The following is a 6,063-nucleotide window of genomic DNA, read 5'->3' as shown; positions in this document are numbered from 1 at the left end:
AATATCCCTTCAAAACTATCGTTAATTTATTTCCTAGTGAGCTTTATATGTATACGTCGCTAGTCGGAAGCCACGATGGCTTTAGTCGAGAGCTATGCATGACTACGTTGTGATTTCTGGAAAACGGGCTTACGTTATCCACTCGAGTGGACGCGTCATAAAAGAATGATCACGATGGACCGGCAAAACAGATTTGATTGATTAAATAACTATATCCTTTCATTTCCTCTCTCTGATTGATGGTTCTTTGGCCTAATACTTTCTTCGCAAAAGCGTTTACGTGTTGTCTGTAAAGCTGGCTTCACTGGCAGACATAGGAGCTCACGGCGAAGCCTGCTTTCGGCGTACGCCGCCTGTCGCACCAGCATGAATGCTCGTTTTTCGCTAAAGCAGACGCGTCCTTCAGCCTTAAATCGTTGGGCGAAATACTTTGACGGGCGTATGGATAGGGTGGAAAAGGGGAGGGGGGGGGAGGCGCTGGGCTTTTGCTGCTGGCACATTTCGCGCTCCTCTTCTACCCGCTGCGTTATTTTTATCTGTCGGCGTACCAAGCCAGAGTATTGATTAGCGCGCGTACTCTGCTTTATGGCGGTCGTACTAACTAAAGTAGGTTATTTTTGAAATGTTATCTGAGTCGTCGGGAACCAGTACAGTTCGCCTCCCCGACGGCCGCCGTCTCTGCTTGATGGTCTTGTGCCGGAGGACGCGCCGCGGAAGACATTCGTTGGCCGCGTTCCAGAGAAACTTACTTTTCGACTTCCAGAGAGTACGAGGCACCGTCCAGCTTCCCAAAACTGTACCTCTGCACGTCTGATTTCTTTTTTTTTTCTTTTTTGTGCACGAAAGGGAAAAACCGGCGCTGTCCAGACACGCAGTTGTTTGTTCTCTCGGCATTATTCTCCCGTTTAGGCGCGGCACGTCTCATGCACGGCCTGGCGCCTCTCCTGCCACGTCGGCACCGATCTCTGTCTGGTCGTCTGCGGCGCCGTCTACTTTGCCTGCTCGGCTGCTGCTCTCTCCGTCTGAACTCGGGTGTTTTGTCTCCGCCTCCAGGCCGCGTGGGTAGGGCACGCCCTGCGTCGGCCATCTTTTCCATTGAAGAACGAGCACTAAGGGCAAGCGGTAGCTGGTTGATAGAGAAAGAGAGGCTGACTTGCCCGTGGCTCAAGAAGGGGGGTGAGTGAGGTCAATAGGGTGAGAGAGAGAAGGCGAGGGTGTAAGCGTCAGTCGATTCATTTGTTCCGGCCAAGCGCCCCTTTCAATGGGAGCGCTGCAGTGGCGGCGACAGCTTGTCGCGTAGCGCACACGCGGTGCCGACGACGGCGCCGAGGGAGAGGGTCTCTCGCCGCCAGCCGCGTAGCGTTGAGAGAGGAGGAGAGGTGCGCGCGCGCCCTGTGGAAGCGCACCGCGGTTCGGGCTCGCTTCGCGGACCGTCTGCGTTCCTCTGCAAGAGCGCCGCAGCAGTCCGCAGCTCGTATACCTTATATGCTGGGCCGCTCGAGGGCAAAAGTCATCGACGCTGAGCCGTGTTCCCTTAATGACTTGCAGAATAAAGCGCCGATTTTCGCCTTTTAAAAGCGGAACCATTTCCGAAAAGCCATCTGATGCGGATCGCGAAGGAATGAGTACTTCAATGCGTGACCGTAGATTCACGTGCACGTTACAAAAAGCCCGAGAGGGTTTTACGTCCCAAAAGCACGATATGATCAGGGAGGTGCAGTAGTAGAGGGCTCCGGAAATTTTTGAACACGTGGAGTTCTTTAAGCCTGCCACGGTCCACTAGCACACGGACCTCTATAGCATGTCTACCTCCATCGAAATGCCGCTGCCGCGACCTTCGGTTAGCAGTCCAGTACCATAAAGAAGGTTAAAGTTAACCCTGAGCTCAAAGTTCTATAGTGGTGTGCCACAGAAACCAATGTTATCATCAGCTTTGAGGATCGTTTCACCGTGTAGCCTAAAGGCTCTCACGCAGCCATCCAGTAATTAAGGAAATAGCATGTCCTACGCGGTGCTGTTGCGGAAAGACATTGGATTAAACATAAAAAAAACAGCCATTATTGAAGGTCAGGCGCTGGTAGATGACATTTTAATTTGGATATTGAGAAAGGTAAACTTAGGCTCGGGATCGCTTATATCATGGAGATCAAGTTAGTCATTCGCATATTAAACGTAATGACTACCGCTTGGAAGGAAAGATAACTCAAAGGCGGTGGAGGTTTGGGCAAGAATAATGAGATTGTCGAGAAATTTACGACCGCATATAGGGTTTTCCGTTGGCTTACGCATTTCGGGAACGACAATAGCGATCACTCAGGAGATGCCCTTGCCGGGTAGTAGAATCAGTTGTGCTTATGAATATGTCTAGCAACGAGAACTTTCTTCAGAGCTATGGTGTAGCGGCTATACGTAGAACTTGCTTTGAAGCTAGAATGCTTGACAAGAACCCGCAGCTTCTATTTCAGCGAACGAGCTCTAATTGTATTGTACACGCTGACATGATTTATTTATTTATATTATTTTATTGGTTTATCACAACACGTGCGATGGGAGGCGAAGGGAAAAACCATTCAAGAATGGCTCGAGGAGTACTTCGCCACCGTACTGGCAAAGACAGCAGTTGAGGCACAAGCATTCTGTTTACATTATTCTGCGCTTTAACAAAGCATCAATTCAAACACAGCATTCTCATACACTGACGAAACCACCAACTTAAAAACATCAGTATTTGTTGCCCTACACATGGCGTCGTGCATCACAGCGTACATCAGTCCATTCATCATGAAATAACCGTTGCAGGTATCCTTAGCCGAACGATGGAAGTTTTTTCGTGGATCGGCATATTTTAGGCGCGCGCCATTCGCGGCTCTCTCTTTTTCTTCTTTTTTTTTTACTTTTACGTCATTTGTATGTAACACACGGGATTTCAAGTGGATTCGTCTTTGACTCTTGGGGGCACCCCCGTTTCCTCTGATAATGTGCTCGTAGCAGCGCTTCACTACCCTCAGAGGTGACGACTTAATTTTTTTTTACTTTTTGTATTTCTCTTCGTATACGACATTTTATGGGAGCCGCGCATCTACACACGGGTGGACGCCGCTGTTAAACGAAAGGCAGGAAAGTGCATTCTGGGATCTCGCGAAAAAATACACCGGCACGCCGGCGTGCTATATATACATCCAAGGTATAGTGTGCGCTTAAGCAATAAAATTACTTTTGACACTCAGCTTTCCGAAAAACTTAACACGGAGCGAAATATAAGTGTACAACGTTGGGCGGCGGCGTCGACACGATCGTGTCGTGATGATGATTTTTTTGCATCATCGCGTGATGATTTTTTTGCATCACTCGAGTGATGCAAAAAAATCATCATCACGCGACAGCGTCATCACGACGTCACAGATCGCCCAAATTTGTGACATTATCATGACGTCACATAAGACGACGTCACCTGGTGACGTCATCGTATGACATTGTCGCTTGGTCCAAGTTGGGCCGATCACGGAGGCTGTGCAAAACCACGTTAGGTGCAAAAAGCCTTCGGGGGGGGGGGGGGGGGGCGGGAGAGGGCCAGTACATCGACTGAAAAAAAAAAAAAAAGATGGCTTTCGCCTTCGAGTCGTACGTCTTAGGCGAATGCGTAAGGGACCCTGCGAGTTTTTTTCGTGGGCAGCGGCTTAACCGCTCCGTTACTCTTCGCTCGGCTGTGTGCCTCTGCACTTGGGAACAAGAAAAACAAAAAAGAAAGAAGGAAAATAATAGAAGCGTGCGTCATCGGTTTTTGCCTTTGACTGCATTGTCTATTATATAAGACGCATATACGGGCCGGTCTCTTCGCTCGGTAATTGCAGTTACAACACAGAGCCCCTTCATAAGCTTCTACCGTCCTCCGCATGCGACGCGACATGTCAGCGCAACTCGGCCCGACTATTTACTGGGCCCGTGCGCTCTAGCGGTTCCGCAAGGGCAGCTTAAATGTCAGCGCGGCCGGGACGTTGTTTCGCGTTCCTCCATTTGTTTCGTTCATCTCATATCTCACTCGCTCGCTCTGCATAACACCACTGAATGGCTGCAGCTCTCCATTTTGGGATTGAAGCTCGCTTCGAGCTTACGCAGGCTTTGCCCGAATCCGTTTTTCACTACAGGCTCTGTCGTGCCGTATAGACAGCACTAATTGGCCGTTACGAAAGAAAGTGCTCCGCGTCTGTTTTTGAGAGTTATATATATATATATATATATATATATATATATATATATATATATAGGCGTGGGCGTCTAATCCCTGCGCCGTGTCTGTCTATATATACTGTACGTCTCAGCTCAGAGATGGGATTAGATAACTAATTGGCCCGCTTCTCTCCACGGAACGTATACTGTACAAAGAGCGTCGACTCTCACTCGGAGCTAATTAAAGGACATACGCAGATGCAATCACAATCTCTGACTTTGTTTTGTGTGTATAATCATTGTTTCTTTCTTATGTGCTTGCTTTTATTTTTATCGCGCCGATGAAGGAACCTTGTGTAGGCATGGTCAGGTAAAAAGTTAGACTTGATGCAGCTCCTCCGTTCACCATAACGGACTAAATGGGTGCAGATGTTTGAAGTATGTATGCAAGCGCCTGATTTGAAATGGCCAACGGAGAGGCCGGATTGACAGCGCGCCTGTTGGATCACATCTGCTGCCGCAGCGTACATATTATGCGTCAACGAGATTAAAAAAAAAAAAGCGCAATCAAAGGGCGCGTGACATGACGAGCGAATCTCGTGTCCTTATGTATGGAATTCCCGAAGCACAAGTATTGGCCATTCGTCAATAATAATTGTTGGGATTTTACGCCCCAAAACCGCGATGTGATTATGAGAGACTTCGTAGTGGAGGGCTCCGAAAGTTTCGACCACGTAGGGTTCTTCAGCGTGTACCTAAAATCTAAGCTCACGGGCCTCTATAGCATTCTGCCTCCATCGAAATGCGGCCACCGCGGCAGGGATTCGAACCCGGGACATTCGGGTCAGTAGTCAAGCACCATAACCTTTGAACCACAGCGGCAGGTTATTCGCCGTGGTTGACATTTCTGACCGTGGGGACATTTCTGGCGCTTAGCGCGTAAAATGAATTCTTTGTGAATCCGTATATTACTATGCACATATATATAAAAAAATTCAGATGTTTTCATATCGTGCCAAATTCACGATATCATTACGAGGCACGCTGTATTGAGCAGACTCGGGATTTACTTTGAACACGTCAGGCTCTTTAACGTATGCCTAAATCTAAGTGCACGGAGAGAGAGAGTAACTGTTCATCAGAAAAACATTTTGCCGGCGTCCATATACCGCTGGCATGCTACTCTGTATAGGGATGGGGCATGGGATTAGAAGCTTCCAGAAGAGAGGGAAGAAAATAATAGTAAAAAATGTAAACAAATATGAAGTGCGCAAGTGAACCCGATAAAAATATTTTGCCTTTTCGTTTCCATCTCGATGCGGCGGCCGTCGTCAGCAATCGAACCCGCGTCCTCGTTCTCAGCAGCGCAACACCTACCATTGCGCACACGCATACATACGTAGGAATAATGATGGGCAGTTGTCAATAAAGATAACTAGAGACAATTGGACTGACGCGTCTTTACTCTCCCGTTTTCTTCTTCTCAAGGGCTGCTTTTTTTCCCTTTTTCTTTTTTTACCCTAGGCAGACGCTGTATGGAATAGACTCAACTGCCTAAGTTCCTGGTACAATTTTGCGCGCAGCTTACAGATACGAAACACGTCTCGCAGGACTTCTTGCATAACTGCTTAAATAATTTGTCTATTGTTAAGAAGCTAATTAACTTCCAAGCGAGTAAACATCTGTCATATTGAAGGGGCTACACCTTTAATAACCAATTCGCAGGAAGAAGCATTATGGCGTGGTGGGCACTTCGCAACTCTGTACTTGAAGTAGGCTTTCTAGGATAATTTTAAACGGCCACTGTTACGGGCACAGGCGTTCCTTTCCCTGCGGCAGGATTGAGCTGTCCACTGAGAAACGAAGCCTGCTAGCGCTTGAGAAGGCAATGCGAAC

The sequence above is a fragment of the Rhipicephalus sanguineus genome, chromosome 3 (genome assembly GCF_013339695.2).
Source record: "Rhipicephalus sanguineus isolate Rsan-2018 chromosome 3, BIME_Rsan_1.4, whole genome shotgun sequence".
Lineage (NCBI taxonomy): Eukaryota > Metazoa > Arthropoda > Arachnida > Ixodida > Ixodidae > Rhipicephalus > Rhipicephalus sanguineus.
The sequence above is the reverse complement of the archived record's forward strand: the minus strand, read 5'-3'. Positions refer to the sequence as shown.